The sequence below is a fragment of the Ranitomeya variabilis genome, chromosome 2 (genome assembly GCF_051348905.1).
Source record: "Ranitomeya variabilis isolate aRanVar5 chromosome 2, aRanVar5.hap1, whole genome shotgun sequence".
Lineage (NCBI taxonomy): Eukaryota > Metazoa > Chordata > Amphibia > Anura > Dendrobatidae > Ranitomeya > Ranitomeya variabilis.
In genome coordinates this window covers 657,602,472-657,625,483 of record NC_135233.1, presented here as the reverse complement: position 1 = coordinate 657,625,483, position 23,012 = coordinate 657,602,472, and the positions used below count along the sequence as shown (strand labels likewise).

The 23,012-nt window shown below is 48.9% G+C and overlaps 1 protein-coding gene across 1 annotated transcript in view; it reads left to right on the top strand.

Moving 5' to 3' along the window:
• UST (uronyl 2-sulfotransferase) overlaps positions 1–23,012 on the top strand; it is a 478,891-nt gene that overhangs the window by 258,771 nt on the left and 197,108 nt on the right. The gene's annotated exons all lie outside the window — the stretch shown is intronic.

Sequence of the window (23,012 nt, the reverse complement as noted above, 5' to 3'; positions counted from 1 at the left end):
CCCTCACTCCTCTTGGTAATGATTCAACTATGTGTTACTTTGTGATGTCTGTCCATGGTCCCTCTGAATTGTAAAGTGCTGTAGAATATGTTGGTGCTTTATAAATAAAATTATTACTATTAATGTACAGGGAGTGCATTTAACACTAAGATAGGGAGATATATTTAAAGCTAAAATGTTTTTTGCTCTGAGCAGTATATTGTCATTATATGTTACACATTGTGCATATATTTAACATCATTATGCACAGAACAATTAGAGGATTTTTGGAGGAAATAATGTCGATAATACATATACCGTATTTTCTGGTGTATAAGACAACTGGGCATATAAGATGACCCCCAACATTTCCATATAAAATATGGAGTTTGGGATATACTCGCCGTATTAGACGGGGGGTCATCTTATACGCCCAGTCATCTTATACGGCGTACGGTCCGGATGGTTCCCAGGGTCTGGAGGAGAGGAGACTCTCTTTCAGGCCCTGGGATCCATATTCATGTAAAAAAACGAATAAAAATAAAAAATATGGATATACTTACCCTCCAATGGCCCCCAGCTCTCAGAGGTGCAAGCGGCGGCCTCCGTTCCCAAGGATGCATTTAGAGAAGGACCTGCGATGACGTGGCGTCATCTAATGTCCTTCGCTCAATGCATCATTAGGAACGGAGGCCGCCGCTTTCACCGCAGAGAACCGGGGGCTGTCGGAGGGTAAGTATATCCCATATTTTTTATTTTCATTCTTTTTTTTTTACATGAATATGGATCCCAGGGCCTGAAGGAGAGTCTCGTCTCTTCCAGACCCTGGGAATCATCCAGGACCGCTCCCTGCACACGCCGCGGCGTATAAGACGGCCCTCGACTTTTGAGAGGATTTTCAGGGGTTAAAAAGTCATCTTATATTCCGGAAAATACAGTACTTGCTTTCCAGCAACCAATGCTCCTTGCAGCTGAAAACGACCTGTCACCAAGTCAAAAGTGGCCACTTCCTGCTATTACTTTGTTTTGGATACTCCCCTGAATATTCCGATTTCTGATTTTTTTTTTTGATCCGCCATACAGTTCCAGAGAGATGGGCCATTTCCTTTAGTGCACTTTTTATAGTCTTTACTAAGGTGGAATGGCTTACAGGGTTCACTAGAATCATGTCTTTAGGTTCCACTGTACTATTATCCTATGAGCACCCCCCCAGTAAAAACTATAAAAATTAGCACTAAATAAAAAAAGTCCATATCTTTGAAACCATATGTCGAATTTAAAAAAAATACAAACCCTGGGATACTCAAGGAAGTAACGTTAGTCACCGTTGACTTGGTAACAGGGCTTCGTTAAAAGGATCAGACTACAACTGTGTCTGCACAATCATCCTGAATGATAGGCAGCTGATATGATCGGTCAATAGTAGTGTTGAGCGATACCTTCCGATATCGGAAAGTATCGGTATCGGAAAGTATCGGCCGATACCGTCAAAGTATCGGATCTAATCCGATACCGATACCCGATCCCAATGCAAGTCAATGGGACGAAAATATCAGAATTAAAATAAACCCTTTATAAACTTGTAGGTTCATTCTACATGAAGGAAAACAACTAAGAATAATGTAGGATGTATTGGGGGAGGTGGCGGAGACATTAAAGGCACAGAGGTTTAGCCCAATCAAATAGAATAGCAGGATTTTTATTTTTTTTTATGACGTTCGGCGTTAGAAAGATTTTGACTGTTATTTTTTTTTATTTTATTTTGTCAGATATTGATGTTTCACTACTTCCACGCCCTTCACCTTCTTTTTTACTTCTCCCACACTTTCTTCTTCATTATCCTCATCATCAGCTTCTTTGACATCAACTTCTTCACCTTATTCATCTTCTTCTTCATCTTCTACCTATTATTTTTTTTGTTACATTGTTCATATTCTTTTTATTTTACTATTATCTTCTTCATATTCAACTTCTTCATCATATTCTTATTTGTGACAGGCATTCCCGTAGTTGTTATCTATAACAGTTTGAAGATTACACCTTCCGTTCTGCCTGTCACAAAACAGTTACATTTGTCCGCGTTCAGTTTGGCCTGCAGCATCAGGCTTTATCCAGGGGCACCACGAGGAGGAACGGACTCACCCCCATACACTGCTTAGTCTTCTTCTGCTTATAATTTAGATAATATCTTTTGCTCTGATATTTAGTCTTATGCTTAATGTTCTTCTGCTCTTTGTTCTGCAGCCTCTTGTTCTTCTGCTTCTCGGTCTTCCAGGTCGTCGTCGTCTCCAGGGTCGTCGTCTCCGGGGTCGTCGTCATCGGGGTGGTCTTCAGGGTCATCGTCTCCAGGGTCGTCGTCATCACGGTGGTTGTCGTCTCCGGGGTCGTCGTCATCGGGGTGGTCTTCAGGGTCATCGTCTCCAGGGTCGTCGTCATCACGGTGGTTGTCGTCTCTGGTGTCGTCGTCATCTTAGGGGTGGTCTTCCGGGTCATCGTGTTTAGTCTCTTGAACTTGGAAATGTAGCAGAAGGTACAAGAAGGCTGAGAAAATGCCGAGAAACAGCTGATGGACCTGGAACTCGGATGGCTACCCGAAGGTCCAAGAGCCAATGGAACTACCGAGGACCAGCTGACGTTACTGGAACCCGGTTACTAAGCAGGAGGTACCCGTGCCTGAAAGCACTACCAAGGACCACCTGACGTTGGTGGAACTCGGATACCCAGAGGGAGGCACCTAAGCCAAAGGCTCTGCCCGGAACCAGCTGACGGTACTGGAACCAGGATGGGGAGCAGAAGGTACAAGAGCAAAAGACACTGCCGAGAACCAGCTGACGGTGCTGGAACCCGGATGGGTAGCCGAAGGTCCAAGAGCCAATAGAACTACCGAGGACCAGCTGACGTTACTGGAACCCGGTTACTAAGCAGAAGGTACCCGTGCCTGAAAACACTACCAAGGACCACCTGACGTTGGTGGAACTCGGATACCCAGAGGGAGGCACCTAAGCCAAAGGCTCTGCCCGGAACCAGCTGACGGTACTGGAACCAGGATGGGGAGCAGAAGGTATAAGAGCAAAAGACACTGCCGAGAACCAGCTGACGGTGCTGGAACCCGGATGGGTAGCCGAAGGTCCAAGAGCCAATGGAACTACCGAGGACCAGCTGACGTTACTGGAACCCGGTTACTAAGCAGGAGGTACCCGTGCCTGAAAGCACTACCAAGGACCACCTGACGTTGGTGGAACTCGGATACCCAGAGGGAGGCACCTAAGCCAAAGGCTCTGCCCGGAACCAGCTGACGGTGCTGGAACCAGGATGGGGACCTATTCAAGCTTGTCTTCCTAGAGCCCCAACTGGCGGTGTTGGAGCCCAGGGTCAGCAGGAGGAGGAGATGGAGCAGAGTGTAGGCCGAAGCCTGCACTGGTGGCAGCTTTGGGTCTGTTGTGCCTGCGTGGCTGTTGCAGGACACGTTGCCGGCTGCACAGCAGGGGAACGGCTGGCGGTGCTGAACCCCACTGACACATTGGCTGGTGTTTTTCTCTGTGCAGCTAGCAGTACCGGGCCCCAACTGGCGGTGTTGGAGCCCGGGCTCTGCAGGGGGAGCAGAGTGTAGGCCGAAGCCTAATTGAACCAATTTCAAAGGTAACCTTTAACCCCCCCTCAGGGGTTACAAAGTAGAAGAGCCACAGCTTATGCAGCAGTAGTGCTGCACAAGTCAAAGGTTGCTCTTTTAATTTTTCTCCTTGCACACGCTGAATGAAACACGTATAACATTTAGCCCTTTATACAGTCAAACTGTGTTGGAGGCGCGAGTTCCCTTCGTAATGAGACGCAGCACAGATGTCAAGAATCCCACCTTGGTGCTGGGTGCAGCCTCCTGAGCGTTGTTATTTGCTGTACAGGAGTCTGCGCTGTCGTGTTATCCCCTGGCCTAGCGCTGTTAGCGCTGCCCATCTTCTGACATCATTTAATGTCGGCCGGTGCGGTTCGCGATGACCATGAATCCCAGCCCCGCAGTGTCTTAACATTGTTAAAACACTGCAGGGCTGGGATTCATGGCCTGGCGCAGCACATATGTTCGCCTCTCACACTCGGGTCCTTACACCCGCTTCAGACTGTGCGGCGTCAGCTGATCCCTTATCGCATGCCACGGCCATGAAGCCGCACAGTCTGAAGAAGGCGGAAGGAGATGAGGGACAGGCGAACTGATGCACTGCTCATGCCCATCAATCACACCCTCGCAGTCCCAAGAAATAAGACACCGAGGGGCGTTGTGTGGGTCAGGGTGGCCGCAGAGGCGCAGGCAGCCAAACAATGATGCCAGAAGACGGGCAGCGCTACCAAGGGGGTTGCAGCGTGTCATTACAAAGGAAAGTCACACCACCGGGACGGTTAAATGGTCACACAGAGGACACATTTCAGACGTGTTTTCAGTTCCACATGTGCGAGGAGAATACGTTTATGAGCCACCTTGCACACATGCAGCATTACCGCTGTACAAGGTGGCTGTAAAACGTACAAACGCCTGGGGGTGGGGGGACAGGTTCCCTTCAATTTCAGTTCTTGTGTCTGCGTGGCTTTTGCAGGACACGATGCCGGCTACACAGCAGGGGAACAGCTGGCGGTGCTGAACCCCACTGACACATTGGCTGGTGTTTTTCTCTGTGCAGCTAGCAGTACCGGGCCCCAACTGGCGGTGTTAGAGCCCAGGGTCAGCAGGAGGAGGAGATGGAGCAGAGTGTAGGCCGAAGCCTGCACTGGCGGCAGCTTTGGGTCTGTTGTGCCTGCGTGGCTGTTGCAGGACACGTTGCCGGCTGCACAGCAGGGGAACAGCTGGCGGTGCTGAACCCCACTGACACATTGGCTGGTGTTTTTCTCTGTGCAGCTAGCAGTACCAGGCCCCAACTGGCGGTGTTGGAGCCCGGGCTCTGCAGGGGGAGCAGAGTGTAGGCCGAAGCCTAATTGAACCAATTTCAAAGGTAACCTTTAACCCCCCCTCAGGGGTTACAAAGTAGAAGAGCCACAGCTTATGCAGCAGTAGTGCTGCACAAGTCAAAGGTTGCTCTTTTAATTTTTCTCCTTGCACACGCTGAATGAAACACGTATAACATTTAGCCCTTTATACAGTCAAACTGTGTTGGAGGCGTGAGTTCCCTTCGTAATGAGACGCAGCACAGATGTCAAGAATCCCACCTTGGTGATGGGTGCAGCCTCCTGAGCGTTGTTATTTGCTGTACAGGAGTCTGCGCTGTCGTGTTATCCCCTGGCCTAGCGCTGTTAGCGCTGCCCATCTTCTGACATCATTTAATGTCGGCCGGTGCGGTTCGCGATGACCTTGAATCCCAGCCCCGCAGTGTCTTAACATTGTTAAAACACTGCGGGGCTGGGATTCATGGCCTGGCGCAGCACATATGTTCGCCTCTCACACTCGGGTCCTTACACCCGCTTCAGACTGTGCGGCGTCAGCTGATCCCTTATCGCATGCCACGGCCATGAAGCCGCACAGTCTGAAGAAGGCGGAAGGAGATGAGGGACAGGCGAACTGATGCACTGCTCATGCCCATCAATCACACCCTCGCAGTCCCAAGAAATAAGACACCGAGGGGCGTTGTGTGGGTCAGGGCGGCCGCAGAGGCGCAGGCAGCCAAACAATGATGCCAGAAGACGGGCAGCGCTACCAAGGGGGTTGCAGCGTGTCATTACAAAGGAAAGTCACACCACCGGGATGGTTAAATGGTCACACAGAGGACACATTTCAGACGTGTTTTCAGTTCCACATGTGCGAGGAGAATACGTTTATGAGCCACCTTGCACACATGCAGCATTACCGCTGTACAAGGTGGCTGTAAAACGTACAAACGCCTGGGGGAGGGGGGACAGGTTCCCTTCAATTTCAGTTCTTGTGTCTGCGTGGCTTTTGCAGGACACGATGCCGGCTACACAGCAGGGGAACAGCTGGCGGTGCTGAACCCCACTGACACATTGGCTGGTGTTTTTCTCTGTGCAGCTAGCAGTACCGGGCCCCAACTGGCGGTGTTAGAGCCCAGGGTCAGCAGGAGGAGGAGATGGAGCAGAGTGTAGGCCGAAGCCTGCACTGGCGGCAGCTTTGGGTCTGTTGTGCCTGCGTGGCTGTTGCAGGACACGTTGCCGGCTGCACAGCAGGGGAACAGCTGGCGGTGCTGAACCCCACTGACACATTGGCTGGTGTTTTTCTCTGTGCAGCTAGCAGTACCGGGCCCCAACTGGCGGTGTTGGAGCCCGGGCTCTGCAGGGGGAGCAGAGTGTAGGCCGAAGCCTAATTGAACCAATTTCAAAGGTAACCTTTAACCCCCCCTCAGGGGTTACAAAGTAGAAGAGCCACAGCTTATGCAGCAGTAATGCTGCACAAGTCAAAGGTTGCTCTTTTAATTTTGCTCCTTGCACACGCTGAAAGGAACACGTATAACATTTAGGCCCTTACACAGTCAAACTGATTTTGAGGCGTGAGTTCCCTTCGTAAAGAGACGCAGTACAGCTGGCAAAAATGCCACCTTAGTGCTTTGCGCGGCCTCCTGAGCATCGTTATTTGTTGCACAGGAGTCTGCGCTTTTGTGTTATCCCTTGGCCTTGCGCTGTTAGCGCTGACCATCCTCTGACATCATGTTATGTCGGCCGTTGCGGTTTGCGATGACCATGAATCCCAGCCCCCCAGTGTCTTAACATTGTTAAAACACTGCGGGGCTGGGATTCATGGCCTGGCGCAGTACATATGTTCGCCTCTCGCTTGGGTTCTTACACCCGCTTCAGACTATGCGGCGTCAGCTGATCCCTTATCGCATGCCACGGCCATGAAGACGCACAGTCCGAAGATGGCGGAAGGAGATGAGGGACAGGCGAAGAAATGCACCGTTCATGCCCATCAATCACACCCTCGCAGTCCAAATAAATAAGACACCGAGGGGCGTTGTGTGGGGCAAGGCGGCCGCAGAGGCGCAGGCAGCCAAACAATGATGCCAGAAGACGGGCAGCGCTACCAAGGAGCTTGTTGCGTGTCAATACAAAGGAAAATCACACCTGAGGGACGTTTTAATGGTCGCAGAGGACTCATTTTTAGACGTGTTCACTTCAACATGGGCAAGGAGAATAAGTTTCTGAGCCACCTTGCACACATGCAGCATTACTGTCGTACAAGGTGGCTGTAAAACGTAAAAACGCCTGGGGGAGGGGGGACAGGTTTCCTTCAATTTCAGTTCTTGTGTCTGCGTGGCTGTTGCAGGACACGTTGCCGGCTACACAGCAGGGGAACAGCTGGCGGTGCTGAACCCCACTGACACATTGGCTGGTGTTTGGCTCTGTGCAGCTAGCACATCTGGGCCCCAACTGGCGGTGTTAGAGCCCAGGGTCAGCAGGAGGAGGAGAGGGAGCAGAGTGTAGGCCGAAGCCTGCACTGGAGCAAGTTGAAAGGGAAACTTTAACCCCCCCCCCAGGCGTTTGTAGCTGAAAGAGCCATCGTGTACAGCACTAATGCTGGAAAAGGTAAACTTAGCTCTTTTAATTATGGTCCTTGCACATGCTGAACCTAACACTTATAAAAAGTGTCCCCTCCTACCGTGATACCGTCCGGTAGGTGGAACTTTCCTTTGTGTTGTGACGCAGCACAGCCGTCATTCTTACCCCCTTGGCGCCGTGCGCCGCCTCCTCAGCGTTGTTTGAATCAGTCCCGGAGCCTGCGCTGTTAGGTTAGCCCTTGGCCATGCACACATTTTGCGCTGCCCGTCTTCTGACATCATTTGGTGTCAGGCTGGCTGTGCCTGTGCGGCCGCGCTGGCCGAGATCCCGCCTCGTACTGTCTTCTGATTTAATCCCACTGGGGGCCTGAGATCCATGGCCATGCGCAGTGCATATCCTCGCCTCTCACTCCCCTCCCTACGGCTTCTTCAGACTGTGCGGTGTCACGGCCGTGGCATGCTATTAGGGACCAGCTGACACCGCACAGTTTGAAGAAGCCGTAGTGAGATGAGTGATAGGTGGAGGTTCAGATATGCACTGCGCATGTCCATGGATCTCAGGCCCCCAGTGGGATTAAATCAGAAGACAGTACGAGGCGGGCTCTCGGCCAGCGCGGCCGCACAGGCGCAGCCAGCCTGACACCAAATGATGTCAGAAGACGGGCAGCGCAAAATGTGTGCATGGCCAAGGGCTAACCTAACAGCGCAGGCTCCTGGACTGATTCAAACAACGCTGAGGAGACGGCGCACGGCGCCAAGGGGGTAAGAATGACGGCTGTGCTGCGTCACATCACAAAGGAAAGTTCCACCAACCGGACGGTATCACGGTAGGAGGGGACACTTTTCATAAGTGTTAGGTTCAGCATGTACAAGGAGCACCACGAAAAGAGGCACTTTTTCCCTTTGCATCATTACTGCTGCACAAGGTGGCTCCTTCAGTAACAAACGCCTGGGGGGGGACAGGTTCCCTTAAATTTAACTTGTTGTGCCTGCGTGGCGGTCGCAGTACACGTTGCCGTATACACAGCAGGGGAACAGCTGGCGGTGCTGAACCCCACTAACACATTGGCGAGGTGTTTGGCTCTGTGCGGACAGCACTTGTGGACGGCAACTAGCGGTGTTGGAGCCCAGGGACAGGAGGGGGAGGTGGAGGTAGGAGGAGGTAGGAGGGATTGCCACACACAAAGCTGGGGAACAGCTGACATTACTGAACCCCAATAACAGAGGAGGGACTGTTGACTGTGCGTACAGCACTTCTGGATGGCAACTAGCGGTGTTGGAGCCCAGGGACAGGTGGAGGAGGAGGAGGTGGAGGAGGTAGGAGGAGGTAGGAGGGATTGCCACACACACAGCAGGGGAACAGCTGACGTTAGTGAACCCCAATAACAGAGGAGGGACTGTTGACTGTGCGTACAGCACTACTGGACGGCAACTAGCGGTGTTGGAGCCCAGGGACAGGAGGGGGAGGTGGAGGTGGAGGAGATAGGAGGGATTGCCACACACACAGCAGGGGAACAGCTGACGTTACTGAACCCCAATAACAGAGGAGGGACTGTTGACTGTGCGTACAGCACTTCTGGACGGCAACTAGCGGTGTTGGAGCCCAGGGACAGGTGGAGGAGGAGGAGGTGGAGGAGGTAGGAGGAGGTAGGAGGGATTGCCACACACACAGCAGGGGAACAGCTGACGTTAGTGAACCCCAATAACAGAGGAGGGACTGTTGACTGTGCGTACAGCACTTTTGGACGGCAACTAACGTTGTTGGAGCCCAGGGACAGGAGGGGGAGGTGGAGGTGGAGGAGATAGGAGGGATTGCCACACACACAGCAGCGGAACAGCTGACGTTACTGAACCCCAATAACAGAGGAGGGACTGTTGACTGTGCGTACAGCACTACTGGACGGCAACTAGCGGTGTTGGAGCCCAGGGACAGGAGGGGGAGGTGTAGGTGGAGGAGATAGGAGGGATTGCCACACACACAGCAGGGGAACAGCTGACGTTACTGAACCCCAATAACAGAGGAGGGACTGTTGACTGTGCGTACAGCACTACTGGACGGCAACTAGCGGTGTTGGAGTCCAGGGACAGGAGGGGGAGGTGGAGGTGGAGGAGATAGGAGGGATTGCCACACACATAGCAGGGGAACAGCTGACGTTACTGAGCCCCAATAACAGAGGAGGGACTGTTGACTGTGCGTACAGCACTTCTGGACGGCAACTAGCGGTGTTGGAGCCCAGGGACAGGTGGAGGAGGAGGAGGTGGAGGAGGTAGGAGGAGGTAGGAGGGATTGCCACACACACAGCAGGGGAACAGCTGACGTTACTGAACCCCAATAACAGAGGAGGGACTGTTGACTGTGCGTACAGCACTACTGGACGGCAACTAGCGGTGTTGGAGCCCAGGGACAGGAGGGGGAGGTGTAGGTGGAGGAGATAGGAGGGATTGCCACACACACAGCAGGGGAACAGCTGACGTTACTGAACCCCAATAACAGAGGAGGGACTGTTGACTGTGCGTACAGCACTACCAGGCAACAACTAGCGGTGTTGGAGCCCAGGGACAGGAGGAGAAGCAGAGGAACACAATGTAGGCCGAAGCCTGATTGGAGAAAGTCGAAAGGGAACCTTTAACCCCCCCCCCAAGGCGTTTGTAGCTGAAAGAGCCAGCTTGTGCAGCAAAAAAGATGCAAAAGGAAAAGGTGGCTCTTTTCATGATGCTCCTTGCAAACACAGAACTAAACACATAAAATGTGTCCCCTGATACCGTGTGACCGTCCCGGAGGTGGGACTTTCCTTCGTAATATGACGCAGCACAGCCGTCATTCCTACCTCCTTGGCGCCGTTCCCCGGCTCCTCAGCGTTGTTTGATTCCGTCCCGGAGCCTGCGCTGTTATGTTATCCCTTGGCCAGGCACACTTAGCGCTGCCCATCTTCTGACATCATTTGGTGTCAGGCTGGCTGCGCCTGTGCGGCCGCGCTGGCCGAGAGCCCGCCTCGCAGTGTCGTCTAATGTAATCCCACCGCGGGCCTGGGATCCGTGGCCATGCGCAGTGCCTATCCTCGCCTCTCACTCCCCTCCCTACGGCTTCTTAAGACTGTGCGGTGTCACGGCCGTGGCATGCTATTAGGGACCAGCTGACACCACACAGTCTGAAGAAGCCGTAGGGAGATGAGTGAGAGGTGGAGGTTCAGATATGCACTGCGCATGTCCATGGATCTCAGGCCCCCAGTGGGATTAAATCAGAAGACACTGCGAGGCGGGCTCTCGGCCAGCGCGGCCACACAGGCGCAGCCATCCTGACACCAAATGATGTCAGAAGACGGGCAGCGCTAAGTGTGCCTGGCCAAGGGATAACATAACAGCGCAGGCTCCGGGACGGAATCAAACAACGCTGAGGAGCCGGGGCACGGCGCCAAGGGGGTAGGAATGACGGCTGTGCTGCGTCATATTACGAAGGAAAGTCCCACCTCCGGGACGGTTTTACGGTATCAGTGGACACATTTTATAAGTGTTAAGTTCTGCGTGTGCAAGGAGCTAAACAAAAATAGCTACCTTTTCCTTGTGCAGCATTACTGCTGTACAAGGTGGCTCTTTCAGTAACAAATGCCTGGGGGGGGGGACAGGTTCCCTTACATTTCAGTTGTTGTGTCAGCGTGGCGGTCGCAGGACACATTGCCGGCTACACAGCTGGGGATCAGCTGACGTTACTGAAACCCAATAACACTGGGTCGTATGTTTTGACTGTGCAGACGGCACTTCTGAGCCTCAACTGGCGGTGTTGGAGCCCAGGAATTTAAGTTCAGGTGGTAGAAAGATGAACACAACAGGAGACCTGGATACTGTAGACAGTCACCTAATTATTTAATCAGGAAGAGGAGTGGCAAATTCCTGCGAGATCCAGGCCTTGTTCATTTTCAGGAAAGTAAGCCGGTCAACGTTATCGGAGGATAGTCGCATGCGACGGTCAGTTAGTACACCACCTGCAGCACTAAAGACACGTTCCGATAATACACTGGCCGCAGGGCAAGACAGCACCTCCAATGCATACTGGCTTAGCTCTGGCCATGTATCCAGCTTTGAGACCCAAAACTTGAAAGGGGAAGAGCCGTCTGGGAGTACAGCAAGAGGGCAAGACATGTAGTCTGTCACCATCTGACGGAACCGTTGCCTCCTGCTGACTGGAGCCGTCTGTGATGGTGTAGACTTTTGTGGCGGGCACAGAAAACTGTGCCACAGTTGGGCCATACTGGTCTTGCCTTGGGCAGAGGCACTGCTTCTGCTCCCTCTTTGTGCAGAGCCTCCACTACTGCCTGGACGCACTGAGCTGCTTTGGAATGCACTAGCAGCACTTCTCTCAGTTGGAATGGAGAAGATGATGGAATTCACCAGTGTGTCTTGTTACTCCCGCATTTTTCGCTCCCGGTTCAACGGTGTGATGAGGCTTTCTACGTTGTCCCGGTAGCGAGGATCGAGGAGGGTGAACACCCAATAATCAGACATGTTGAGAATGTGGGTGATGCGGCGGTCGTTTCTGAGGCACTGCAGCATGTAATCCACCATGTGCTGCAGACTGCCAACTGCCCAAGAAACGCCGTCCCCTGCTGGAGGCGTGATCTCTGCCCGCTCGTCATCACCCCACCCTCGCTGTACACACTGAGTACTGGACAATTGTGTAACTCCCTCCTCTGGACGGATGTCTTCCTCCTCCATTGACTCCTCCTCATCCTCCTCACAAACTGTCCCCTGCCTACGCGTTTGTGAGGAACCACGTGGCGCTGACTGTCCAGAAGATGATGGAAATGCTGAATCCTCATCCTCCACCTCTTCCACAACATCATCCCTTAGCGCTTGCAGTGATTTTTCAAGCAGGCAGATAAGGGGGACAGTCATGCTGACTAGTGCATCATCTGCACTCGCCATCCGCGTGGAATAATCAAAGGGACGCAAAACCTGGCAGACGTCATTCATAGTGGCCCACTCTGTGGTTGTGAAGTCTGTACGGCGCTGACTGCGACTTCTTTGCGCCTGAAGCAGCTGGTACTCCATTACAGCTTGCTGCTGCTCACACAACCGCTCCAACATATGTAACGTGGAATTCCACCTGATAGGTAGGTCACATATGATGCGATGTGTAGGCAGGCGGTGTCGGCGCTGCAGAGCCGCAATGCGCGCTTTTGCCGTGCTGGAACGCCGCAAGTGAGCACACTCTAGGCGGACCTTGTGCAGCAGTGCATCAAGATCCGGATAGTCCCTCAAAAAGCTCTGCACGACCAAATTGAGCACATGTGCCAGACATGGGATGTGAGTGAGGTTGCCGAGGCCCAGAGCTGCCACCAGATTTCGGCCATTATCACACACTACCATGCCTGGTTGGAGATTCGCTGGCACAAACCCACACATCGCTCTCCTGCTTGATGGCATTCCAGAGCTCCTGCGCTGTGTGGCTTCGATTCCCCAAATAAATTAATTTCAAGACGGCCTGTTGACGTTTGGCCACGGCTGTGCTCATGTCGGTCGTAACAGGTACACGTTCATCACGGGTCCATGTGGAGGTGGACTGTGACGGCTCCTGCAGCGATGTTTCTGAGGAACTGGTGTAGGAGGAGGAGTCAATGCGTACAGAATGGATTCCTGCAATCCTTGGAGTGGGCAGGACACGTCCTGCGCCACTCGCACGGTCTGTACCCGGCTCAACGACATTAACCCAATGGGCAGTGAGGGAAAGGTATCGCCCCTGTCCATGTTGACTGGTCCACGCATCGGTGGTGAGGTGGACCTTGCTACTGACGGCGTTCAGTAGCGCGTGTTTTATGTGTCCCTCCACATGCTTGTGCAGGGCAGGGACGGCATGCCTGCTGAAGTAAAAGCGGCTGGGCACATTGTACTGTGGGACTGCCAATGACATCAAGTCACGGAAGCTGTCAGTCTCCACCAGCCTGAATGACAGCATTTCCAGTGACAGAAGTTTGGCAATGCCTGCAGTCAGAGCCTGTGCTCGTGGGTGGTTTGACGAGAAAGGCCGCCTTTTCTCCCATGCCTGTACTACCGATGGCTGTAGACTGGGCTGGGAGTGTGTGGATGACTGGGAAAGTGGTGCTGCGGGTGGAATTACAGCGGGTCTCTGGACAACAGGGCCAGAGGTTCTTCCACGGCGATCCTGGGAGGAAGCCGAACCAGCTGCGTGTGAGCTGGAGGAAGAGGCAACACGAGCTGAAGAGGTGGTAGCTGCCGCTGTTGGTTGGCCTAGCTCTTCAGTGTGTTTTCCTAACTCTGCCGGGTGCCTGGTGCGCACATGTTTCCACATGTTGGAGGTATTGAGGTTGCTGACATTTTTCCCTCTTTTGACTTTGTGATGACACACCTTGCATTTGACATAGCAAATGTCATCTGCAACTGTGTCAAAAAAGGACCAGGCACTGCAAGTCTTGGGAGCGCCCTTTTTGGCTTTTGGAAGAGACATGCTCCTAACGGGTGCCAAAGCGGAGGCTGCAGGATCCGCAGTCTTCCCCCTCCCTCTCCCTCTTTGGGCTGTACGGGGAATCTCTTCCTCAGAGCTGCTCCCACCACCTTCCTGTCCCTCACGCCAAGATGGGTCAAGGACCTCATCATCTACACTACCCTCTGCCCCCAACTGCTCCTCCTGGGTAGTCTCAGCAGCAGAGCACGCACCAGTAAGTGGCACCTGAGTGTCATCATCAGCTGATGCGGCCTGCGATGTGGTGACCGGAGCCACTGGCCCACCCGCCTCTTCAGAGGAAGAGAGAAAAAGCTGTTGGGCATCACTGCACCCTGCCTCTTCTTCCATTTCTCCAATGCTGCTTGGCTGGCCCCCTGTTTCCAAGCCAAGAGATTCAGAGAACAGAAGTAGAGACGGCTCCTGTCCTGTGCTCTCTGTCTGCCTGGGCAATTTGGCAGGTGGTGAAGAGACAGATGGCTGCTCTCCAGTGCTCTGTGTCTGAGAGGATGTGGCACTAATTGAAGTTGATGCATTAGCTGCCATCCATCCGACAACGGCTTCAATTTGTTCTTCACGCAGCAGCGGTGTACGGCGCTCTGCGACAAAGCTGCGCGTGAATGACTGTTCCCTTGTGAAAGTGGGTGCTGATGAGTCACCGGTGCCCGCAGCAGGCACAGAATCCCCACGTCCCCTCCCTGCTCCGCGCCCACGCCCACGCCCACGTGCCTTACTCACTGCCTTCTTCATCTTGGTTGACTGATAAAGATAAGCAGAAAAGTACTAACGGATTTGTGTGCTTATTCCTGAACAACTCCTCCTAACAGGTATAAGAAACACTAATTTTCTAAAGTGTGGACTAGACTTTAATATGAGCTAATGTGGCCTACACAAATGTAAAGTGGTGTCACTGGTGTGTTTGGTGAACTTTATTATTTTTTTTTTTTGGGGGGGGCTGAACTGACAACAGATAGAGCTGCAGTCACACCGAGACCGTGCAGACAGACGTAAACGGCGCTGCAAGGCCCAAAAACCCTCCTCTACGTTATCCTATGTAGTGTTTTTCCACAAGTTAGCTGGAGACGGGTGGAAAGACACTAATAGGAATTTTTTGAAAAAATGTGCAGCAGCCTGCACTACTTAAAACAAAATGAAAATTGATTTGGCGGTATGACGCAGTGAAGAACCCTGAGCTGGAGACAACCAGGCTATGGCTGCTCACAGACTACAGGGCGAGCTGCAGTCACACGGAGACCGTGCAGACAGCCGTAAACGGCGCTGCAAGGCCCAAAAACCCTCCTCTACGTTATCCTATGTAGTGTTTTTCCACAAATTAGCTGGAGACGGGTGGAAAGACACTAATAGGAATTTTTTGAAAAAATGTGCAGCAGCCTGCACTACTTAAAACAAAATGAAAATTGATTTTGCGGTATGACGCAGTGAAGAACCCTGAGCTGGAGACAACCAGGCTATGGCTGCTCACAGACTACAGGGCGAGCTGCAGTCACACGGAGACCGTGCAGACAGCCGTAAACGGCGCTGCAAGGCCCAAAAACCCTCCTCTACGTTATCCTATGTAGTGTTTTTCCACAAATTAGCTGGAGACGGGTGGAAAGACACTAATAGAATTTTTTTGAAAAAATTAGCAGCAGACTACACTACTTGGGGAAAAAAAAAAAAAAGAGCAGTATGAGGCAATGAACCACCCTCCCTGAACTGAATACAACCAGCTATGGATGGCCTATGTGGCTGCACTCAGACTAGAGAGTGGGCTGCACTCACACACACACACACACACAGACCTTGCAGATCGCTGTGAAAACAGCTCTACAAGGCAAAAGCAAGGTGAATAGTAGGTGAACACAGCGGTTGCTAAATTAGCCTTTGGAAAGCACAAAGAAGCAAATCGCTATCTCTAAACTGGCCCTCAGTCAGCAAACAGCGTCCTGTCACTAACTGAATTCACAGCAGAGTGATCGCAAAATGGCGCCAGCGACTTTTAAACTGCATCATGACATCATTTCAGCAGCCAATCACAGCCATGCCAGTAGTTTCATGCCCTCCATGCTGAACAGGATGTGCCCACACTTGGAATCATTCTCATTGGATGAATTTGTGCATTTTGAATCTGGGAACTTCCGATTCCGGTATCCGATACGCGGCAAGTATCGGAATACCGGTATCGGAATTCCGATACCGCAAGTATCGGCCGATACCCGATACTTGCGGTATCGGAATGCTCAACACTAGTCAATAGATATCACAATGCTCAATGTGATCCCTAATATCGGCAATGATGGTAGCTTCCTTCCTGTGTTTGAGCACTGCCATAACCTATGATGTTTCAGTGACATCACAGATTCGTATCTGTATCATTGGGGAAGAGGTGCATGCTGTGGGACTTGATCTGTGCCAATCCAGCATTCCTTTTTCTGCAGGTCAATAATTAGAATGATGCAAAGGCAAGCAGGTATTAGATCACTATTTTCTCTGACCTGCAGACAGTAAAATCCCAGCTTCCTCCCAACATAGAAAAATAAAAATAAAATAATAAATTTAAAAAAGTCTAAATCCTCTATCTTTTCACCAATCCACCTGTACAGTCATACTATTTTCATATGGCATATAATGTGTCCTTGAATAAATCTAGATGTGGGAACAGAGCTCACAATAGTGTGATACGTTATGGAGGAAGAGTAGGTAAGTGCTGGTTTTGCTCACCTGGTGGAGTCGTGACAGGTACAGCTCCTATGTAGGCATGAAGAGAAGCAGCTGCTGCCCTGTGGCTGGTGGGTAAATCCTCCAGGAAATATTGGATCCAGTTAGTTGAAACCCATAACGTGGCCTGTGCTGCTGGAGTAAACGAATTCTTCAACAACAATGATAATTTAGGTTTTTTAATTCACAACGTGTTTCAAATCTGTACCGAAAACAAAAAAATTAGTTCCATTTGATAAAGACTCCGTTACAGCGTTGAAACGCATTGTATTATCATCATCATTGCTGAAGAATAGATTTACTCAAGCAGCGCAGCCACCTTAATGTGTTTCACCCAAGTGGATCCAATAAAATGTGTCCATATGATACATTTTTAGGGTATGTCCACATGTTCCTTATTAGGCATCGCTTTGGACGCAGCACATGTATTCTGCATCTAGAGTGCTGCCAGCTATTGAACGCATGTGTTCATTGAACCGTGCGGAATCACCATGTCCTATACATTGTATGGGTGAATTGTGTCTCCGCCGGTGCACGCATAGTGGGCATGGGATTTCTTGAAATCCCTTCCACTATGCTGTAACCTCTGGACGCTGCATAACCCGCAGTGTTTACTGACCGTGGAAACATGCCCTTAGAATTTGAAGGCCTGAATTTTGAAAAAGTTAAATATGGCATGGGAAAATTAGGGAAAACGGCATTGGTATCTATCTCTGACTATTTTTCTCTAGTAAAGCCCCAAATAATTGGTATCTGTTCCAATTTAAAGAGACATGTTCATCCCATTTGTTTTAAATATATCAAGGAGTAAAAATAAAAAGGTATGTCAATAATGAATATTATGAATAAGGTAATTCTTCTGGCCTTCTGCACAAGTGCATCACCAAAACTTCCATCGGAAAAGGATTATAGGTTTTATTTCTGCCTCCTTTCATCGCTAGAAAACATATTCATGTCATTTTTTCATGTACTGCATGTGTAATGTGCATAGGTAGGTGCATATTTCATATGTAATGTATGTACATACCAGAGTGCAAAGTTCTTTTAATACATTTGTTCCTGGAAAAGCTTGATGACAAGTAATTTGGCCGGACGATTGTGCCGCATCTTATAGTCTGCAGTATATTAGTGGCAAAATTTTTGACACTGAGATGGTGTAATTTTTAGTGGACATGCACTGCCGATTTTTGCAAAGTTGGCAGGGACTCGCATGAAAATGCCAACTGCGGCAACATTTTTGCACAAATTCCGAGTTGAGCCAAAATTTTGCAACAAAGCTAGGTGTTTTACGCCAGAAAACAGGCGTAAACACCTTCATGATACTGGGCCTCAGTATTAGACCTATTTCTTGTACAGTATATTGGGAAACTGGTCACCGTGCCTAGTTGTCTGTGTTTTCTTGTCTTATCCTCGGTATGCTCTCCATAGCTGCTCTTGACTTGTGACATCTTGAAGAGACAGACGTAGGACAGCTAAGCAAATCTGATTATTCAAAAGTTCCATATCTTGACTAAGCAGAAAAGTTTATTAGTTCCTCATCTTTTGTGACGCTGGTTATAGTATTCACTTCTCATTTGTGAATAGATTTGTTTCGGACCTGGGTTAAAATGTAAGTGCCTATGTAAGACCTACATTTCATAAATAACTACACTGCAGTATAACAGCTTATCCTACCCAGCATAAAGTGTGCATAATTGTGTCCATAAAATTATTTGTGGTGAAAATTGGCATCTACCAAATATAATAGGTTAAACTGCTACAGAAAAAATTGGACTGACAATGCACAACAAAAAAAGAATATAAAAAACAGCTCATAAACTGAGATAAAGATGGGTCACACAGTGGATAGACGGCATCACCAGAGGGAAAAAATTAACAACAAAATCAGAGTGCAAAATTAATTTATGTGTAATATATAATTACATGGGTTGAATAAAGATATACACTGCTCAAAAAAATAAAGGGAACACTAAAATCCCACATCCTAGATATCACTGAATGAAGTATTCCCGTTGTAAATCTTTATTCATTACATAGTGGAATCTGTTGAGAACAATAAAACCTAAAAATAGTCAACGTAAATCACAACTAATATCCCACGGAGGTCTGGAGTTGGAATGATGCTCAAAATCAAAGTGGAAAATGAAGTTGCAGGCTGATCCAACTTCAGTGGAAATGCCTCAAGACAAGGAAATGATGCTCAGTAGTGTGTGTGGCCTCCACGTGCCTGTATGACTTCCCTGCAATGCCTGGGCATGCTCCTGATGAGGCGGCGGATGGTATCCTGAGAGATCTCCTCTCAGACCTGGACTAAAGCATCCGCCAACTCTTGGACAGTGTGGTGCAACGTGACGTTGGTGAATGGTGCGAGACATGATGTCTCAGATGTATTCAATCGGATTCAGGTCTGGGGCACAGGCGGGCAAGTCCATAGCTTCAATGCCTTCATCTTGCAGGAACTGCTGACACACTCCAGCCACATGAGGTCTGGCATTGTCCTGCATTAGGAGGAGCCCAGGGCCAACCGCACCAGCATATGGTCTCATAAGGGGTCTGAGGATCTCATCTCGGTACCTAATGGTAGTTAGGCTACCTCTGGCGAGCACATAGAGGGCTGTGCGGCCCTCCAAAGAAATGCCACTCCACACCATTACTGACTCACTGCCAAACCGGTCATGCTGAAGGATGTTGCAGGCAGCAGATTGCTTTCCACGGCGTCTCCAGACTCTGTCACGTCTGTCACATGTGCTCAGTGTGAACCTGCTTTCATCTGTGAAGAGCACAGGGCGCCAGTGCCGAATTTGCCAATCCTGGTGTTCTGTGGCAAATGCCAAGCGTCCTGCACGGTGTTGGGCTGTGAGCACAACCCCCATCTGTGGGCGTCGGGCACTCAGACCATCCTCATGGAGTCGGTTTCTAACCATTTGTGCAGACACATGCACATTTGTGGCCTGCTGGAGGTCATTTTGCAGGGCTCTGGCAGTGTTCTTCCTGCTGCAGGGTTGTTGCCCTCCTACGGCCCCCTCCACATCTCCTGGTATACTGGCCTGTCTCCTGGTAGCTCCTCCAGCCTCTGGACAGATACAGCAAACCTTGCCACAGCTCGCAGTGATGTGCCATCCTGGATGAGCTGCACTACCTGAGCCACTTGTGTGGGTTGTAGAGTCCGTCTCCTGCTACCACGAGTGTGAAAGCACAACCAACATTCAAAAGTGACCAAAACATCAGCCAGAAAGCATTGGTACTGAGATGTGGTCTGTGGTCCCCACCTGCAGAACCACTCCTTTATTGAGTGTGTCATGATAATTGCCAATAATTTCCATCTGTTGTCTAATCCATTTGCACAAAAGCATGTGAAATTGATTGTTAAACAGTGTTGCTTCCTAAGTGGACAGTTTGATTTCACAGAAGTTTGATTTACCGTACTTGGAGTTATATTCTGTTGTTTAAGTGCTCCCTTTATTTTTTTGAGCAGTGTATGTCCATCAAGTTCAGCCTTTGTCCACCAGTTATACTTTCTCTATCGCTAGATTATTTATAACCCACAATGCAATTTAGTGTGAGAGAAGCGTCCAGTCTTTTTTTTACCTGCTATTATTACCTCTTGTGGACGGACATTCCACAGTCTGACTACTATAACTGTAAAAAACCCTTTCATATATAAATACCAGAATTTCCTTTCTTCCACAGTCTACTGAGGTTCACCACTTGGACTTTGGTACAATAGCCCATGTTCTATTTTATTCTTGTGTGTATTGCAATCCACTGATGAACCTTAAAGGAAGAAATGCATCGGGAGGCACGCAGGGTGATTTTAGGGTTGCATTGCATAAGTGTAGGGCAAGCTGTGGACTGCCCTTGTTAGGGTGTGAGTTTTGGGGTGAAAAGGGCCATTGCAGCTTCAACAGGACTTCATAAGGTAATTACCAAGCTTCGCTCATGGGAACAGATGGGTTTTTGCATGATGGAAGTCTAAACTAGGACCTTATCCCTTGGACACTAATAATTGGATGAGATGGTTTAATTTTGTCTATCTCACATTTTAGTCTCTGATGCTTGCATGAGTGTTGCCTGAACACTGTCAGTGTTTTTTTTAATCAAGTTCTGTTACACTAGTGACATGTCGTATCCTTTGTTTATTTGTTATGTGTATTGGTTAAATTTGGACTTTTACCTCTTTACAGGTCATTTTATTGTGTGAGTACCTACATTTTAATGAATATTTTGATTAACCCCTTACTGACATCGGACGGGATAGTGCATCCGATGTCAGTATCCCCTGCTTTGATGTGGGCTCCGGTGGTGAGCCCACCTCAATGCCTGGATATGTCAGCTGTTTTGAACAGCTGACGTGCCCGCAATAGCCACGGGCGGAAATGCGATCTGCCCGCACCTATTAACTAGTTAAATGCCGCTGTCAAACTCTGACAGCGGCATTTAACAAGCACTTCCGGCCATCGGGCCGGAAATGCACACACCAGGGACCTGCGTCACGTGATCACGGGTTACCGGTGTGTTGGCATGACAACCAGAGGTCTGTATGGTTGTTGATGCTGGATTGCTGTGAGTGCCACCATGTGGTCGGCGCTCATTGCAAGTCTGCAATTCAGCTAAATAAAGGCGATCTGAGCATCGCCTCTATGTAGCAGCACCGATCAAGTTGTGGCAGCTTCTAGCCTCCCATTGAGGCTAATAAAGTATGCCAAAAGTAAAAACAAAATTTAAAAAAAATATTAAAAATTGAAAAAATATAAAAGTTCAAGTCACCACCCTTTCACCCCATTCAAAATAAAACAATAAAAATAAAATAAAACATAGACATATTTGGTATTGCCGTGTTCAGAATCGCCCAATCTATCACCAAAAACAATGATTAACGTGATCGTTAAACGGCGTAGTGAGAAGAAAAATCAAAACTCCAGAATTACGGTTTTTTTGATCGCCGTGACATTGCATTAAAATTTGATTGTATCTGCACAAAAATGGTATCATTAAAAACATCAGTTCGGCATGCAAAAAATAAGCTCTCACACAACCCGAGATCAAGAAAAATGGAGACTCTACAGGTCTCGAAAAATGGCACTTTTTTTTTTTTTTTAAGCAAGCTTTGGAATTTTTTCACCACAGATAAAAAAGAACATAGACATGTTTTGTGTCTATGAACTCATAATGACCCGGAGAATCATAATGGCAATTTTAGCATTTATTGAACCTAGCAAAAAAGCCAAACAAAAAACAAGTGTATGATTGCACTTTTTTTTCAGTTTCACCGCACTTGGATTTTTTTTCCCGTTTTCTAGTACATCTAGTACAAACCAATGGTGTCATTCAAAAGTACAACTCAACCCACAAAAAACAAGCCATCACATGGCCAAATTGACAGAAAAATAAAAAAGTTATGGCTCTGGAAAGAAGGGGAGCGAAAAACGAAAACACAAAACCGAATAAAGCTCCCGTCATGAAGGGGTTTAAGGTTATGTTTTAATACTCACAATGTGATGACGTACGTTATATAATAGTGAGGTGTCTGGGAGATTTTTGGGTTTGTAAAGTGCTTGGTTTGACTTTCCCCCTATTGTTGCTTAGTTATTATTAGAGGTTTTAAATACCGGTACTTAAAAATCGTATTTGGTTTTGCTGCTGCAGTCCGACATTGAGTACTGCTGATTAATTGCATTCATAAGCAAAGCTAACGCTTCATTCAGACTTTCATGTTTCACATACGTTTTCTATTCATGTTTTTCATGGATAGAACAGGTATACAAAAATGAGGATCAAAAACGTCTACATAATAATAGCCTATAAAGCGGTGTGTATGAAAATACTGCGGGATCACTTTAGCTTTGCTGCAGTTAAGTTGTAATTCTGGTGTTTTTGAAACCCTCACATATGCTACAGTTACTGTTACGGTTCTACTTCATCAGTTGTTTTAGGTTTGCTAGAGAACAATATATTATGATTAACCCCTTTGGGATGTCACTATACATCAGCACTGAGGTCCGCATGTGTGGAGGGGGAATCTTCCTATAACAGCAGCAACTGGAGTTTGCTCTTTTCTCTGCTGTTTAATTATTTAAGTGTTGTTGTCAATCACTGACAGTGGCAATTAAATGGAGAGATTAACAGTGCCAATGGGTTTACCAGGGCAGCTGGGAGCCTGCTGAATGCCCACATGGCTGTTATCTGGGCTTCGTAGTAGACCATTATTTACAATATATAGTGCAATCGCAGGTTGCAATTCCCTAAGAGGACTAAAATAAAGTAAAAAAAATGAAAAAAAAAAGTTTTTGAAAATCTAAAAAAATAAATAAATCCCAGTTTAAAAATAAAGAAATCAATCACCAAAATTATCGTTTTTCGGTTGCCTTACATAAAAA